Here is an 18,706-nt window from a genome sequence, read left to right on the forward strand (position 1 = left end):
ATACCTGCCCTGACTGTGGTTTTCAGACCAGGCATCCGAGCTCCGTTGGACCCTTGACCCAATACTGTGTGCCAGGGATGACACTACGTGCCTTTCATCATCATGGTGCAGTTTGGGTATCGTCTTTTTGGAAAAATAATTGCGGCCTGGTATCTTACACTGTGGTGTCCCAATTGCCACAAATTTTCGGAAGGCCTCAGAGTCCACAGGCTTGTATGGTAACAGCTGGCAGGCTAACAGTTCCACCAAGCCAGCTGTCAGATGCCGGGCAAGGGGGTGACTGGCAGACATTGCCTTTTTCTTCTCAAATATTTCCTTAATGGATACCTGGCTGTGGGCAGAGGAGCAGGAGCAGCAGCAGCCGCCCAGCAGTGCATGGGGACTCGTTTGTCATCATGTCGACCCCAGCGGGCAGCCTACCTTCAGTCAGGGTGCTCTGTAGTCCAGACACCGCGAGCGCAATCAGGGCTGTTACCACTGACTTTGAGAAGGACATTCTGGGTGCACTGGGGTTTACAGAGGAGTCAAAGATGGTGACTGTGATTGTTGGGGGGATTCCTATCACACACAGATAGGCTATACTTCAATTCCAAATACAGTTGGAAGTTATGCACTGCTAATGATAGTGTGGTAGCGGACCACAAGGCCCAGCTGCAACTGTGGGCTGGGCTGTATGCACACAGATAGGCTATACTTTGATCACAAATACAGTTGGAAGCTCTGCACTGCTAATGATAGTGTGCTGGCGGACTACAAGGCCCAGCTGTGACTGTGGGCTGGGCTGTATGCAGCGTGTCACACACAGATAGGCTATACTTCGATTCCAAATACAGTTGGAAGCTATGCACTGCTAATGATAGTGTGCTGGCGGACTACAAGGCCCAGCTGTGACTGTGGTCTGGGCTGTATGCAGCGTGTCACACAGATAGGCTATACTTTGATCACAAATACAGTTGGAAGCTATGCACTGCTAATGATAGTGTGCTGGTGGACTACAAGGCCCAGCTGTGACTGTGGGCTGGGCTGTATGCAGCGTGTCACACAGATAGGCTATACTTCGATCACAAATACAGTTGGAAGTTATGCACTGCTAATGATAGTGTGCTGGCGGACTACAAGGTCCAGCTGTGACTGTGGGCTGGGCTGTATTCAGCGTGTCGCACACAGATAGGCTATACTTCGATTACAAATAAAGTTGGAAGATATGCGCTCCTAATGATACCGTGCTGGTGGACTACAAGTCCCAGCTGCGACTGTGGGCTGGGCTGTATGCAGCATGTCACACACAGATAGACTATACTTCGATCACAAATACAGTTGGAAGTTATGCACTGCTAATGATAGTGAGCTGGCGGACTACAAGGCTGCGACTGTGGGCTGTAAGCAGTGTCACAAAAAAAAAAACAGCAGAACAATATTGTAGAAGAGAACAGAGGCGCCAAAAGAATAAAATCAATGCTTAAAAAGTATAAAAAATGCTTAGGAGGTAGTGGTGGACTTACCTCCTTCAAGCAAACACATAGACTGTGTATTCAAGACAAGGTATATTTATTGGTACACTCCAAGGGTTAATCGCAACGCGTTTCGCAGGCTAAACCTGCTTCATCAGGCAAATAAAAGGTAGGCGTACACGACAGTGATGTGTCCGGGTAACACCTGGCGCCTCAGCCTTTACAGTGGTTGCTTGGAGGTAACCCTGGTTTGTGAGTATTACTCTATACTCGTTTCATTTACCAATTTACTTGACATACTACACTATATTGGGCTCTCGGTTCTCTTTTTACATATACCTATACAAGCAGAACAATATTGGCTCTCAAAAGGGCATTTTTTGAGGGTGCTTTCAGCAATAATGTGGCTGGATAGTGTAATGGTTAAGGGCTCTGCCTCTGACACAGGAGACCAGGGTTCAAACCTCAGCTCTGCCTGTTCAGTAAGCTGCACCTATTCAGTAAGGAGTACTTTGGGTGAGTCTCCCTAACACTGCTACTGCCTACTGAGTGCGCTCTAGTGGCTGCCACATAAGCGCTTTGAGTCCTACAGGCAAAAAGCGCTATACAAAAAAAGGAATTATTAATAAATTTCAGCAAGGGGCAAGCTAAAAAACAGCCTAGCTAGCTGTCCCTGTCTCTGCAGCAACCTCTCCCTTCCTCTCACTAAAGCAGCAGCTGGTGACTGAGAAGTGAGAACATGGCTGGCACTGCTGTTTTTTATAGGGGAGCAGAAGGGTTGTGGGGGAGTGCAGCCTGATTGGCTGCCATGTGTCTGTTGACTGTGATGTAGGGGGCAAAGTTTAGCCCAATGATGAGGGGGCAGGTCAAACATGCTATGTGTTCGTTACTTGCCACGGATTTGAACAGCTGAATTTCGCCGGGAACTGTCCGTCGGTGAACCGTTCGGGCCATATCTATTCACAATGTAGAAAAATAAAATGCAAAATCAGACAATGAAGCATCCTATGTTATTAATAGGATGCATTCACACTGTCAGAACGCAAATGAAACATGCACGGACTAGGCCACAAATGCAAACTCTCAACCTGCTGCATCTTTTCTCAAGTATATTGCATTCACACTGCAAACACCCTGAATCAAATGCAATGTAAGCCTATGAAAATGCACAGTGTCCATTCCCACTAGACTGGCCACTGCATAGAAAACGCTCCCTGGTGCCATAGATTCAGTTCCACTGCCATTGTTCGGTCCACTGCAGGGGATCGGTGGCCAGAAGAAGACATGGGGCACCCCATTGGTTTGCAAAAGGCCAATGGTAATCTTGCTGCAACAGGGAACATTTTCATTAGTTGATGGTGGACCAATGTGAATCCTCTATGTTGCTAGGTGGGATTCCCATTGTTTTTTTTTTTTTACAATAAAACATGCAGCTTAACCAATTAACCTTCCTGGACGTAAAAGTTACGTCCAGGACGCCATGTGCGCTCCCGCGGCCGATCGCGAGCGTGCACACACGCTCCTGGCCCGCGGTTTGTTAGCCAGGGAATCAGTGAATCGGGCCATGGTGCCCGATCACTGATTCCTCCCCCCGCAGAAAAAGTGACAGCTTCTCTCAGAAGCTTCGCTTTTTCTGCTTCCTACGTCCCTTTGAGCATACATGTTACGCTTAGAGTGACGTCACGTAAACAAATTCATGGCTGCCATCTTGTGGCCAAAAAGTAAAACTACACCTAAATGTAAAAAAATATAAAAATACACATATATTTACATTTAAAAATGACAATTTACATCCCATCCTCCCAAAAATACCCACATAAAATGTTTAATAAAAAAAACAAAAAGCATTACAATAAAAAAAAACATGTAAATATTTACCTAAGGGTCTAAACTTTTTAAATATCAATGTAAAGATGAAATATTTCATTTTTTTAAAAAAATTATACGCTTGTAAATACTGATGGATGCAGAACAGAAAAATGCACTTTTATTTCCAAATAAAATATTGTCGCCATACATTGTGATAGGGACATAATTTAAATGGTGTAATAACCGGGACAAATGGGCAAATACAACACATGGGTTTTAATTATGGAGGCATGTATTATTTTAAAACTATAATGGCTGAAACTGAGAAATAATGATTTTTTTCTGTTTTTTTCTTATTCTTCCTGTTAAAATGCATTTACAGTAAAGTGGCTCTTAGCAAAATGTACCCCCCAAAGAAAGCCTAATTGGTGGGGGAAAAAACAAGATATAGATCAGTTCATTGTGATAAGTAGTGATAAAGTTATAGGCTAATGAATGGGAGGTGAACAATGCTCGGATGTATAAAGTGAAAACGACTGAATGCGAAGTGGTTAAGGATACTTTTACACTATATACAGGTATATACTGTATATCAGTTGTTCTCAGTTTTAACTGAAAGGACAACTGATTTTTAAAGTAAGATCCATGTTTTCCTAAGGCACAATTCCCGCTATACGCGTTTTAACGGAAAGCTTTTTCACAATGCGCTGCTATGGGAAGTTAAAACGCATCAGTTTTTCAGCATTTAGTGAAAAAGAGGCCTATTGCTTCTTCTGGTCGCTGATCAGTTTTGGGAGAAGCGGGGAGGGCGGCGAACAATGGAAGAAAGGTGGCGACTTGAATGCAGTGGGTGGAAATGGCTGGTAAAGTGAACAACGCCAATGCATCCGGACAGATGCACATACCACACTATTTCCACATCTGCTGCGTTTCACGTTGCAGTGGGAACTGGGCCTAATAGGGAACTTATTTTTTTCCAGGGGCGTAACAATTGGGGATGCAGCCTCTGCACCCACCTGTTCAGGGCCGTTTTGGGGGGAAGGAGGGGTCGCAGCATGAGGGGAGAGCATTGTACATTGGTGGGGAGGGTGGACAGTCCCCCTCTCCGTCACCTCGGGCTCTCCTCTCTGCGCTCCCCGACCGGATCTATTACGGGCAGCGGCGGCATCAGCAATACATACCTCCATTCAGCGCCGGAGGTCTCCGATCTGTAAATGCTTCATGCTACTTCCTGTTTACACAGGAAGTAATGTGAAGCACTTGCAGGAGTGGAGAGCCCGAGGTGAGGGGGGGGGGGGGTCCCCCGTCACCACCGATGTGCAATGATCTCCCCTCATGCTGCTACCCCTCCTGCCCCCCCAAAACAACCCTGAATGGCCCGTCCAGATTCTTGCAGGGGGGCCCGGTGACTTCTAGCTACTCCCGTTTTTTTTCGTAACACTATTTTTATTAAATAGAGGAACTTATTTTACTAAACTAATGTGGAGGAAAGGACTAATCATTTTAGTAATGAGCAAAATCATTTTGTTGAGTAGCAATTAGTGTACTGGTCTGTTACATGTTTTGTTCTTTGTTTGTTTTTTTTTGGTTTTTTTTATTTAGCAAGTTTTATTGACTTCATATGTGTAAATCTCACAATCTCTTTATTTAGTTATTGTGTTAGGCAATATTTTATCCTTTACTCTGAAATTTAAAAAACTTGAAATGGAAGTCCTGAAAGTCTGTTTTATATCATTGTTTCGTAGACAGTAAATAATAGGGTTGGAAATATGCGGCACATAGGAGTACAGACAAAGGACAATCACATTAATGTCAGCATTAAAGACCAGGCCAATCTGATTGGCTGTGTATACAAAGATTCGGGGAGCGTAGTGTATAGTCACAGCGAAAAGATGAGTGGAACAAGTATAAAAAGACTTCCCCCAATTGTCAGAACTTGACGATAAACGGATGACATTGATGATCGTGATATATGACAACGTGATGAAGCTTAACGGTACGAACTGTATAAACATGGCAAAAACAAAGGTGGTCTTCCTAATGATAGAGACATCAACACAGGCTAAAGCTGTGACTGCAATGTTGGTGCACATCAACGTGTTAATCCTGTTATAGCCACAAGGAGGCGCTTGTGAGTTCATTACCAGAGCTGTCAGGGCCATGCTGCTTGCTGTGACCCAACAGGTACAGCAAGACATAGCGACCACCCTGGTGGTGATGGACATTGGGTATCTCAGTGGCTTGCAGATAGCAAAGTATCGGTCAATGGACATGAACATGAAGATATAGGAGTCTGTAGTGTTCAAAAAGTGGATGAAAAACATTTGTAGAACGCATTCTGGGAAAGTCATGGTGGCCCCAAACCAATACTTGGCTATGATTTTTGGTAATGTTATGGTGTCAAAAAGGAGGTCAGAAACAGCCAGGTTTGCAATAATTACGTACATCGGCTTATGCAAACGTTTCTTCGTGATGACCAGGTTGATGACCGTACCATTGGCTGAAAGAGATGCCATGTATATCAGAAGCAAAAGAAGGGAGACTGGAGGGTAAAATTCTTCTGCAAGTCCAGGAAATCCAACAAGAATGATCTCCTTGACCTCAGTTTGATTTTTCATGGTCTTTCAATCAAGTTCGTTCTGGGAGAAAAAAAAGTCTGAGAGAAAAAAAAAGTCATAAAACCCTCATTCAGTCACGGGATAGCAGCGTTTTAGGTCGGGCATAGATCCTTAACATAAATAAGAGCTAAAACTGATTTTTAAAGAGGCTTCAGAGTCTCTTTAAGAGAGTATTTTTATATGAATGGTATTAAAGAGAAACTCCAAACTAGAATTGAACTTTATCCCAATCAGTAGCTGATACCCCCTTTTACATGAGAAATATAATGATTTTCACAAACAGACCATCAGGGGGCGCTGTGTGACTGATTTTGTGCTGAAACCCCTCCCACAAGAAGCTCTGAGTACCGCGGTACTCTGGGCAAACTGCCACAATGTAACAATGTTCACAGACAGGGAATAGCTGCTTACAGCTGTCTCTAACAGCCAAAACAGCTAGGAGCAGCTACATAACCTGCCCACAGTAAAAATGGCACCATGTAAAAAATGTCAGAATGCAAATCAGGGAGAGGAAAGATTTTACAATGAGCAAACACTGACTAAATCATTTATACATAATTATGGTAAAAATGAAGCACTTTTTTTACTACATTATTTTCACTGGAGTTCCTCTTTAATGGTTAGATGAACTATGATGTTATTCAATAGGTGTGTTTTTAAATCTAGGTGGAACAATGAAGGGTGCATCTGAGTAAGGGCTCCACCCTAAACGAGTTGTGCTCTTTAACATACAGTACTTGAATATAGCAAGACTGCTTTACCTGTGGTATGCCGTCTCTTTTATATTTTGTGGTTGGAGTGACGGCCTGTAGGACCTTTTCTGGCGGCTTCTTGTCGGATGTGTCTTAATTCACATAAACAAGGTAGCTGTTGTCATCCTACACAGATCATAAATAGGGGAAAGAGAGGTGCAATGGTATTTGGCGAAATCAAAGGCAAATTAATACTAACCATTGCACATAAAGTGATTCTGAAGGGAAATGTAACCACTTCCTGCCCCATGACATGAAAATAAGTCTCTGCACTCCTCTCCCTACAAAATCCTAGATAACACTGTTTATTTATCTCTTAGCTGATAACAATGCTACATAGCTGTAAAGGAATGGCAGCAAACCCCTCTCTTCCTCCCAGGGAATTCAGTGGCAGGATTAATGTGTAAATATTAAGTGTAAAACAAACATTCCAGGAACAGACAGATGTACAGTAACAAGAGAGTAGGGTATATACAATGTGTTACTAGTACATATTATTTAAAAGAAATGAACTGTTTAAATAAATAGGAGAGAGAGAGAGAGAGAGAGAGAAGGAGAGAGAGAGAGAGAGAGAGAGAGAGTGAGAGAGAGAGAGAGAGAGAGAGAGAGAGAGAGAGAAGGAGAGAGAGAGAGAGAGAGAGAGAGAGAGGGGGGGGGGGGAGAGAGAGAGAGAGAAGGAGAGAGAGAGGGAGAGAGAGAGAGAAATAAAATAAATGTGTGGGTTTAATGTACAATAGAAGCTATTTACATTAAAGCTATCATATATGAAAGTGGATAAATTGTGTATTTTTTCAAAATTTTCTTTATTTTCCTTTTAAGATACATAGAAAATAAGGTCATTAGTAAAAACAAATATCAGTCGCAAAAAAGCCTAATTTATCCTGAATAAAAACATATATAGATCATTTAGTATTGATTATTATTTAAAAAGTTATTGCTAAAGTAATCAGACCTGAGCTGAACAGTACAAATGATCAGGGTAAGGAAGTGGTTAAACGAAAACACAGATACTTACCTAAGGAGAGGGAAAGGCTCTGGGTCCTATAGAGTCTTCCCGTTCTCCTGTCAGTTTCCTTGCTCCATCGCAGGCTTCTCGGTTTAAGATGAGTTGTGTCACAAAATTACGACATTTTGCGTTAAACCCGAATTTGTGGTGAAACGCATACTTATGGGATGGAAATTACATTTATGAAATTCCAAACTATGGTTTGAATTACGAATATGCGCCATAGAGGCAAAATTTGCGTCCATAATTACGGAAAGGTGAAAATATGCACGTTTCGGCTCAACACTGCTGGAGAATTAGTCACCCTGCAAATCTCACCTACATTTTTTTTTTAGTTTACTTTTCCTTGTTTGTATCTATTTCAATATAATGAGAGTTATTCGAAGGTTTGTAAACTTCATGTTCAACACTTCTCAGCATGTACAAAGCCCGACCCAACCCAGAATAGTCTCATAAAGGAAAGGTGAAGCTTCTGGAGGATAGTTCTCTGCCAGTGTAGGAAAGGAGTTTTTGATCCCCTGCTGATTTTGCTTGTTTGCCCTCTGACCAAGAAATGACCAGTCTATAAATGTAATGGTAGGTTTATTGTGCCTTGCCTTGACTTGTGTCAGGCATCCATGGACAACTCTTGATCTTATTATTATTTAATACTTATAAAGCGCCGACATATTACGCAGCTCTGTACTGAGTATATTTTCTTGTCACTAACTGTCCCTCTAGACCTAGTCTAGTCCCTACCATAGTCTTATGTCTATGTATGTATCTTGTAGCATATGTATCATAATCTAGGGCCAATTTAGGAGGAAGCCAATTAAAGGGACTCCGAGCACCTTTCATGGGCATGCCTTTAAGCCAGATGACTTCCAACAAAGTTGTGCTATGACCCCTCTGGAGGAGCCTATTGCAATAACCATGCGTGTCACTTCCTCTTCCTGCTTCATTCAGTGATGCACTTCTCTAACAGAGAAGACAGGGGTGACCCGGAAGTTATAACATAGCCAAGATGGCAGCCACGATTTTTAAATTTAAATTGAACAAAAACTATTTGGTGTAGAACGGCAATTTAGGCATCAAATGAAAGAGAAGAACACAAGCTACAGAAAGCTATGCATCTTTAAGTACTGAGCAGTACTGGTCGGAGTCTTAAAGGCATGCCCATGAGAGGCACTCGGAGTCCTTTTAACTTATCTGTATGTATTTGGGATGTGGGAGGAAACCTTAGTGTCCGGGGGAAACCCAACACAGACGAGGAGAGCATACAAACTCCTTGCAAATGTTGACCTGGCTGGGATTTGAGATGGGGACCAAGCTCTGCCACCAGGCTGCCCTTAACCATAGTTTGCGAGTTTTGGCAACTGATTGATTGCTTCTGTGGACAGGTGCCTTTTATACAGGTCTTCTAATAAATTGGGATTAGGTCAACACCCATTCAGAGAGTGCTCCTAATCTTATTGTGTTACCTGCATACACCTGGTATCCTGAAGCCTTGCTGGTTGATTGTAGATTAAATACATAGTTCATTCATTACAATGCACTTCAAGCTCTATATTTGGGGCACTTGGTTTTTGAGGGTCCTTTTGTTGTTGTTCTGTCTCTCACAGCTACAAAAAAACATCCATTACAAACTGGTCATTTCATGGTCAGAGGGTAAACAAGCAAAACAGCGGGGGATCAAATACTTCTTTCCTTCCCTGTATGTGAAAGAGGTCTACATCAGATCCTAATTTTTATATTTGCCTAAAGGACGAAGGCCCATATGCAATTAACTTTTTGTCCCGAGTTTTACCTTACCGGCAAGCAAGAAAATACTTTTGCACCTACTTTTTGGCACTTTTTCAATTGCAAAGTACTGAAAACTTATACTAAATAAAAGTTGAAAAACTATCCGCTAGGAGAAAACATAGGAGAAAAAGTAAATTGCATAAGGGTCAAGGGTCCATATGCAATTACATTTTTCACCTGATTTTTCTCATAGGAGATAATTTCATAACTTGTCACAAAATGCCCTTTAAAGGTATACTGTAGGGGGGTAGGGGGAAAATGAGTTGAACTTACCCGGGGCTTCTAATGGTCCCCCGTAGACATCCTGTGCCCGCGCAGCCACTCACCGATGCTCCGGCCCCGCCTCCAGTTCACTTCTGGAATTTCAGACTTTAAAGTCTGAAAACCACTGCGCCTGCGTTGCTGTGTCCTCCCTCCCGCTGATGTCACCAGAAGCGTACTGCCCAGACTCAGACCATACTGGGACTGAGCAGTACACACCTGGTGACGTCAGCGGTAGCGAGGACACGGCAATGCAGGCGCAGTGGTTTTCAGACTTTAAAGTCTGAAATTCCAGAAGGGAACCGGAGGCGGGGCCAGAGCATTGGTGAGTGACTGCGCGGGCACAGGATGCATGCGGGGGGCCATTAGATGCCCCGGGTAAGTTCAACTCATTTTCCCCCGACCCCCCTACAGTATCCCTTTAAAGTGAAAAAAATAAATTGAGTTTTACTCACCAGGGGCTTACCTCAGCCCCCTGCAGCTGATCGGTGCCCACGACGAGTCGCTCTGATGCTCCGGGTCCCGCCGGCGGCCACTTCCGGTTTCGCCATCAGGACCCGTCAGGCTGGGAAGGCGGCCGTTTCTACGCGTTCCCAGCCAAAATAGCACCCCTATGCGGCCATATGGCCGGCGAAACCGGATGCGGCCGCCGGTGGGACCCGGAGCATCAGAGCGACTCGTCGTGGGCACCGGTCAGCTGCAGGGGGCTGAGGTAAGCCACAGGTGAGTAAAACTCAATTTATTTTTTTCACTTAAGTGCCTCTTTAAGCCACCAGCAAGCAATAAAACACTCAAAATGAATTGATAGTACCTTTTAACCAACTTTTGGATACATTTTCAGTTGTAAAATGCAGAAAAATTAGTTTAAAGAGAAGTTGAAAATAATCCCCAAGAGATAACTTAGGTGAAAAATGTAATTGCATATGGGCCAAGGAAGGGAGCTTGATGATGACATTGTGGCCCATATGCAATTCACTTTTTCCCCTGAGTTTTCTCCTAGGTTTTATTTTTACACCTTGTCAATAAAATGCCCTTTAACCACTTTAAGACCACAGGCTTTACCCCCTCCTCCCCCAAAGACCAGGCCATTTTTCCGCAGCAACAGAGGGGACACACGGCTGTCCCCACTACAGTGCTGCCTTAGATCACAGCGATGTACGAGGTAATTAGATGGCAGTTTCGCCATCTACCGGTCTCTGAGCGGCCGCTGTGAGACTGAAGGTGGAGCAGAGCTCTGCCTCTCAAGTGGAGATGCACGCACCACGCGCACAATCTACTGCTAGAGAATCCCAAAGGACTTTTCGCCGATCGGCGTTAGGCGGTCCTGGGGCTGCCACCACGGCCACGCCTATCAGTGTGACGCGGTCGGCGAGCAGTTAAGCCACCAGCAAGTTGGAAAATATTCAGAATAACTTTGACAGCACTTTTTCATCTACTTCCGGTACTTTTTCAATTGCAAAGTTCTGAAAAATTATTTTAAACAGAAGATGAAGAATCATCTCCTAGGAGAAAACTTACGAGAAAAAGTGAATTGAATGTGGCCCTATATCTCTTACCTGTTAGGAACATATCAATTACACACAGGCTTGTACTTAAAAACTCTAATTTCATAATTAGCGATACTGTAATGAATGACTCGGAGTCAATACCATCATATTATCATCTACAGACCTTATACGTCTCTTATAAATTGTTCCAAGTCCCTCTAGAGAAGAGGTAGAAGGTGAAGAAAGAGATTTGTATTCCTCCCGGACCCCTCTAATTGGTAATTAATGCACTTCAGAATGACGATCTCCCCACCTGGGACTTTGCTATCACTGCAGAATACATTTTATATGCTCAGACCTATCAAATCGGTCTTCCTTTTTGAAGTTTGCAATTAACTTTGTCTCTTGAGTTTTCTCCAAGGAGATAATTTTTCATCTTCCATTTAACATAATTTTCCAGCACTTTTCAACTAAAAAAGTACCAAAAAGTAGGTGAAAAAGAACTATTAAAATTATTTTGAGTATTTTCTTGCTTTCTGGTGGCTTGAAAGGCCTATTTTTGACAAGTTTAAAAATATCTCCTAGGAGAAAACTTAGGTGAAAAAGTGAATTGCATATGGGCCCTTGAATGCTTTGAGCAGATTGTGTAGGTAAGCTCTAATACTACATGGAGGTGGTAAACTTGGGCATTGATTGGCCAGTCAAAATTAGATGTGTTTACGGACTCTCAGGGCTGGATTTGTACCCTTTACCGCCCAAGGCCACTGTCAGTTGTCATACCCTTCAGTATAGGTAGCCAGATGACTACTCCCTCCGGTATAGGTAGCAAGATGACCCTTCCCACTCCCACCAGTATTGGTAGCCCCTTGAACCTTCTAGTACAGGCATCCAGATGACCCTCTCCCCCATCTCCAGTTTAGATGACCCCTCCCCCCATCCCTCTAGTATTAGAAGACAGATGACCCTCCCCCACTTCCGTATAGATAGCCTGATGAGTGCCCCCCCTCCCTCCAGTATAGGTAGCCAGGTGTCCCTTCCACCCAGTATAGCCTGCTGCCCACCCGCCCTTGATCCTGTGGTGCCCTAGGCCATGGCCTATGGGGCCTTGGCTTAAATCTGGCCCTGCGGACTCTAAGGCCTTTTTCACATTATAAACCGCCAACGCTATCGCTGAGCGATTTATAGGGGGTATATGAAGTGCTTTTATAAGCGCTTTCTGAGCGATTTTTGCTTTTCTATGCGCTTTTGTGGAGTTATTTTTTTTTTCACTTCATGAAGTCAGTCAGGAAGTGAACTCTTTGCCCCGGAAAGGAATAAATACAATGTATTTATTCATTAAAGTGCTCTGGAAATCGCAATTCAAAGCGCTTTTTCAAGCATTTTGCGATTTCCCTATACTTTCTATTGAATCGCAAATGCTCTGGAAATGGTGCAGTTTGCGATTGGATAGAAAGCTCATTGTTTATGTAAGAACACTCACATAAGCGCTCTTAAGGCGATTTTTAAAATTGGCAGGTGCAAAAAAAGAACGAAAAGTGTGAACAAGCCCTCACTGCTTCCGATCCAGAAAGAGATCAGCTTAGTGCAGTACTGATCTCAAAATCCATCCCTTTCTCCATCGGAAGCAGATCAGACGTGCTTGAAATTGTTGATCGATCAGTTGATCTGATGGGAAAATAGCATGGTGTGTATAAGCTCATCAATCTGCTAGCACATTCTGCTGGATTCTGTTGTCCTCCGAATCTCACCGTGGCCAACAGGCACAAACCTGCTAGTTGTAAAATATAAGCATTTTTTTTAAAATTAAAGTGAACCTGAGATTACTGAAAAGAAGAAATGTATATATACCTTGCGTAGTGCACCTTCCAGTCATCGGGAGTGTTCTGCGCCTGCGCGGTATTACTGCTCAGCCGTAGAACACTCCCAGCCATGGAGCGCAAGGGGGAGCACGTGCAGCCGGACTGCGCCTGCTCCAACTGGCCCCAACTGACTGAATTACCGGTACCCATGGGCTGCACCAGGGGGGTGCTGAAGCCCTTAAAATTGTCCAACCACCCCTAAAGCACCCCCCAGCGTGAACTGACTTTCAGCGTCTAATAGACAGCGCGTCAGTTCACCGGCAGCAGCAGCCCGCAGCTCAAAGCGCAGCTCCAGCAGCGGCAGAGCAGGGCTATGGTAAAATGCAGTGCAAGAATTCAGGCGCTATTTTCCCATAGTCCTGCTCTCAGCATGGGAGTTTCAGTTTAGGAAGTCGGGGACATTGCTGGCTGGCTGCAGAGGATGGTGGGAGCTGCACGCCGGACGGAGGCCGGGACAGGAGGTCTTTTGCAGGTGAGTAAATTGTTTTGTTATTTTTAATTTATTAACAGGTGTATTTTGTGGCGAAATCTGCTGCCGACATTGTGTATGTTCTGGTCAAATATGCCACACGATTGAACGTATTTTCTGGTCAAATCTGCCACATGATTGAACGTATTTTCTGGTCAAATCTGCCACATGATTGAACGTATTTTCTGGGCAAATCTGCCACATAATTGCACGTATTTTCTGGGCAAATCTGCCACATGATTAAACGTATTTTCAGGGCAAATCTGCCACATGATTAAACGTATTTTCAGGGCAAATCTGCCGACATGATTGAACGTATTTTCTGGTCAAATCTGCCACATAATTGCACGTATTTTCTGGGCAAATCTGCCACATGATTGTACGTATTTTCTGGGCAAATCTGCCGACATGATTGAACGTATTTTCTGGGCAAATCTGCCGACATAATTAAACGTGTTTTCTGGGCAAATCTGTCGACATGATTGATGTATTTTCTGGGCAAATCTGCTCACATTACGTGTATTTTCTGGAGAAAACCTGCACAATTATGTGAATTTTCTGGGAAAAGGGTCACCAAAACTTGGACCTTTGCGTTGCATCTTTGCGTTGCACTTTTAAATTAGTTAGCTCCGCCCTTATCCGGTCATGGCCATGCCCATTTTTTTGCCGTGGCTATAGCCACACCCATTGCGCCCCGTGGGTCATTAGGTACCCCACAAGTTGCTTCAGCACCTGCATAGCACCCCACAAAAAAAACCTGGAGCCGCCATTGCCGGTACCCATATCGGAGGACCCAGGTAGAGGAGGAGGATGGAAAGGGACTGATCAGCCTAGCCGTGATCTGCTTAAAGAGGACCTGAACTCAGAACTTCCTCTCTGCTCTTAAAGCTACACAACAGCATAATAATCTTTAAACAAAAAACATTTCTTTGTTACAGCTGATACAATTTATAAAATAAATCCACAGTGTTTCTACTTTCTGATTCATGAAAGCAGACATATTTTTAACCTCCTGTGCTTTCAAACGAGCTTATCTGCCATCTCTGCCGTGGCAGTCATGTGACACAGGGAAGAGGTCAAATTACAACTTGTGATTAGATACAAATAAGGGGGAATTAAATAGGCTAATCTCTATGAGTACATACAGGGTGTATTTCTCTCTGTTTTCCTTTTGTCCTGTGCAAGAGTTTAGTTCCACTTTAACCACTAGGTGACCGTCAGTGTGACGCGGTATGTATACATTTCTTCTTTTCATGTTCATCTTAGGTACCTGTCAAGAACCACAAGGGCCGATCCTTTATTGGGTCAATTGCTCAGATTCAGAAACTCTGTCTCGCTGTCGCTTTGCGCATAGATGCCCATATGTGGATTCGCAATCTATGAACCGACTAGCCGAGAGCAGCGTTCTGACTCCAAAGGATTCACCACACACATACAATTCAAATGCTTGCCACCACGTGTGAGTCAGCACACGACTGTAACTATATTAACACACTGAGAACACTATAACTTAACCCTTAGCTGTATGCAGTGATCAGCACCAGATCTGTCTATCTGTGTCCGGGTTGTAAATGCAAAATACTATAGAACACAAGGTAGCGTTTTCAGAGGAGTAAGTACGATTGTGTATGTTCAGGTACAGGTCATAACCGTTAAAACGATTTTTAAATATTTTAATAACAAAAATGCATTACACACATTTACATACACCAATTAGCGTATAAACACAAAGCTTAAAATAAAAGGAAAAAATTGTGAAAAGTTTACTTAACTTAGCAGTCCTTGTGAGATATTGAATGAAATAAAGTCCAGTTCAAATGCAGGCATTGATATCAAAAAGTCCTTGAAACAAAGCATGCGTTCGGTCCTCCTTGAATGCATGCATGGAGACGGTTTCTGGTTGGTGGAACTTGGAGAACTAGGAGGGGTCGGTTCTGCCCGAGGTTTTCTACCATCTGAGTTTTGGGGCTGGCTTGCCTGAAAAGTGAGTTTGTTTACCTCCCGCGGAGCATGATAGGCAGGATTTCTGTACAAGTCTAAAATGACACAATTTACCAATAACCTGCACCATTTCTGTCTGGATTGGAGCACAGCGAATCCATGGGCAGATTCGTAACCAGCCAATGCTTGATCAAATGACACCAAATAGCAGTAAGGAAACATGTGTGCTCAGCGAGTGATAAATAGCTCTGTTTCCCTAACAGCTGGACAGCTATAACTTGGATGAGCTATTAGGCTGATTTTTAGGAACCAGAAAATATATTTGGCTTTTGTCTGCGATAACCACATCTAATTCAGAGTGGGTGATGAGGAAGCCAAAGAAGAAGAGAGAAAAAAGAATGAACTTCTTGTACATTTAAAACAGAAAGTGACATTCTGCTCTGCTTCACGGAACGATACAGAATCGCTAATCGTCTCGACTTCCATATCATTCATGACAGTACCCTTTTAAGTTACATTCAGTTTAGCTCCTCTTTAGATGTTCCACCATTACCAGTATATATTTTAACTACCTAAAGACTGCGTCATGCCAATGGGCGTGACCACGGCGGCAGCCCCAGGACTACCTAATGCCAATTGGCATCAAGTCCTGGGGCTGGCTTTTGCTCCGCCCCACTTACAGTCTCTCAGTGGCGATCACCGCTCGGAGACTTTTAGACAGCAAAACCACCGTCTTTTATTGCCGCCCGTACAGTGCTGTGATCTAAGGCAGCGCTGTACTGGGGACAGCCGTGTGACACGGCTGTCCCCCTGGGAGACATGACAGTGATCAGCTGTCACAGGCTGAAGCCTATGACAGCCGATCACGCGGGAGGGAGCGGGGTAAAAAGAAAAAATCAATAACAACAAATAACATTTGTAAAGCGCTTTTCTCCCGTAGGACTCAAAGCGCATAAGCATGGCTCAGACCATCGTGGTACAGAGGAAGAATTTTATAAGTCCTGAAATGCCAGGCTAAACAGGTGGCTTTTCAGTCTGGATTTGAATAGCTCCAGGGATGGTGCTGTCTTTACTGGGTGTGGCAGGGAGTTCCAAAGGGTAGGGGCAGCATGACAGAAGGCTCTGTCTTCAGATTTTTTGAGGTGCACTCTGGGAGTGACCAAGTTTATGGAACCTGCTGATCTGAGGTTGTGAGAGGTGTGGTGCAGCTTCAGCAAGTCCTTCATGTATTCAGGGCCCAGATTGTGCAGGGATTTGAATGTCAGCAGTCAGCAGTCCAATCTTGAAGAGTATTCTCCAGTCTACTGGTAGCCAGTGCAGTGAGCGAAGGATCGGTGTAATGTGACAGTGGCGAGGCTGGTTTGTTAGCAATCTGGCAGCAGCATTCTGCACTAATTGCAGGCGACGCAGGTCCTTTTTAAAAATAAATAAGAAAAATATTTACCCCCCCCCCCCCCCAAAAAAAAAAACATTGGGAGAGTGATCAGACACCACCAACAGAGAACTCTGTCACTAGTGTGCTGTGTTGTGCGGCCCTGCAGTGGGGTCTTAAAGTTGCAGTGACCAGTTTAGCAAAAAATGGCCTGGTCTTTAGGGGGGTTTAACACTGCGGTCCTCAAGTGGTTAACTAGGGACACTCAAGAAAATATTATTTAAAGTAGGGAGGACTCTGTAAATAACTATTTCATAGAGGGGCACTTGCTGTATTAATATACAGCTATACTTTATGAGCTGCAACACAAGTTTTAGACACTAGATGTCAGCAAAACACAAAATTCCAGCAGATCATTTTTTTAATTCACAGTAGTGAGTGTCCTTGTTATGTGTAGCATTGCAGCTATTAACAGTAGAAGTGCATGCAAAGACTTAACTACCTGCAAGGATAGGCAGCAATAGTGAAATCCAAACACTCCTCAACCCTTCAAAAGCCACTTGCTGATTTATTTTAGAAAATTATTATTATTATTTTTTTTTTTAGCTGTACTTCCTTGCTTTTATGTAGCACACATAGGAAGGGCCCACAACAAATGCAAAAACTATGAACACCAGTTTAACTGCCAAAATATTAAGATACCAGCCAGCCTCCCTACTCACTTGTACCGGGCCATGCAGAGGGTCCTTACAGAGAACCTGAACTAAAAATAAAAAGTCAAAATAACCATACACAGGTCATACTTACCTCCTGTGTAGTCTCCTCAATCTCTTTCTCCTCCCCTGCATCCCATTTGTCCACTGTGATCAATGGATTTCTCAGTCCTCCATTTTAAAAATGGCCATTACCCCCTAACAGCTTCCTGGTCAGCACACTGTTAAACTGTAATATCACCCACTTGAGCCATAGGGAAACATGGACATTCAGTTGTAACTGACAGCAGCTGATATATAACTGTCAGCAACTAGTATATTTCAGTTCTGCCAAAATATTGTCAGAACCGGAAGGGATCACTGTAAGAAGAAAATGGTGAGCTGCTGAGAGGAACTGACGGTGAGGTTAGTATGTAATATTCATTTGCAGCTACATCATGTCTTTGTTTTAAAAAAAATGTCCTCGCTTCAGGTTCCCTTTAAGTGGGGGGGGGGGGTGCTCAAATTAAAAAAAAAGGCCTCGCATTTTAAAGGAAATGAACTAATAATTTACATATTCAATACATATTTAATCACAGAGCTGTAATGGTGCATTATACGCTCACATATGGTACGCTCACATGAAGCTGAATGATTGCAAATATCTTCTGTTTTAAGAAGATAGAAACATATACTGTACTGTACTGTACAGTAAGGATATGTGTGTAGTAGTCATTATTGTGAGTGGCCACTAGATGTCAGTATTGTTTAATTCACAATTCAAAGCAATTACAGGCGCCATCCTGCCCATATAGGCCAATTTGTGAAGGTGAGAAAATCTAACGTCGCACCTTTCCTGAGAAAGAGTTTCCTTTGCTGATAGGAGAGAACACGCTCCTCTTTAGAATATCACAAAGTGACATTGTGCGAAAATGTGATTACCATGGCGGACAGACGGGACTCCAGTCCAGAGCGTGGTCTGCGTATCGCTTATATCCCTGTATCGGCACCAATGTACTCCCAGAACTGTACGTTCCTTCCTCAGATCACAAACAATGGTGGACAGATGGGACTCCAGTCCAGAGCGCGGTCTGCATATCGCTTATATCCCTGTGTCGGCACAAATGTACTCCCAGAACTCTGCGTTCCTTCCTCATATCACAAACAATGGTGGACAGATGGGACTCCAGCCCAGAGTGCGGTCTGC

General features: G+C 43.6%; 1 pseudogene; it reads right to left on the bottom strand.

Annotated features, from left to right (window-relative positions):
* Positions 1 to 4,903: 4,903 nt before the first annotated feature.
* On the bottom strand, positions 4,904 to 18,422 carry LOC137544698 (olfactory receptor 2AT4-like; annotated as a pseudogene).
* Between the last annotated feature and the right edge of the window lie 284 nt (positions 18,423 to 18,706).

Source organism: Hyperolius riggenbachi, chromosome 2, assembly GCF_040937935.1.
Source record: "Hyperolius riggenbachi isolate aHypRig1 chromosome 2, aHypRig1.pri, whole genome shotgun sequence".
NCBI lineage: Eukaryota > Metazoa > Chordata > Amphibia > Anura > Hyperoliidae > Hyperolius > Hyperolius riggenbachi.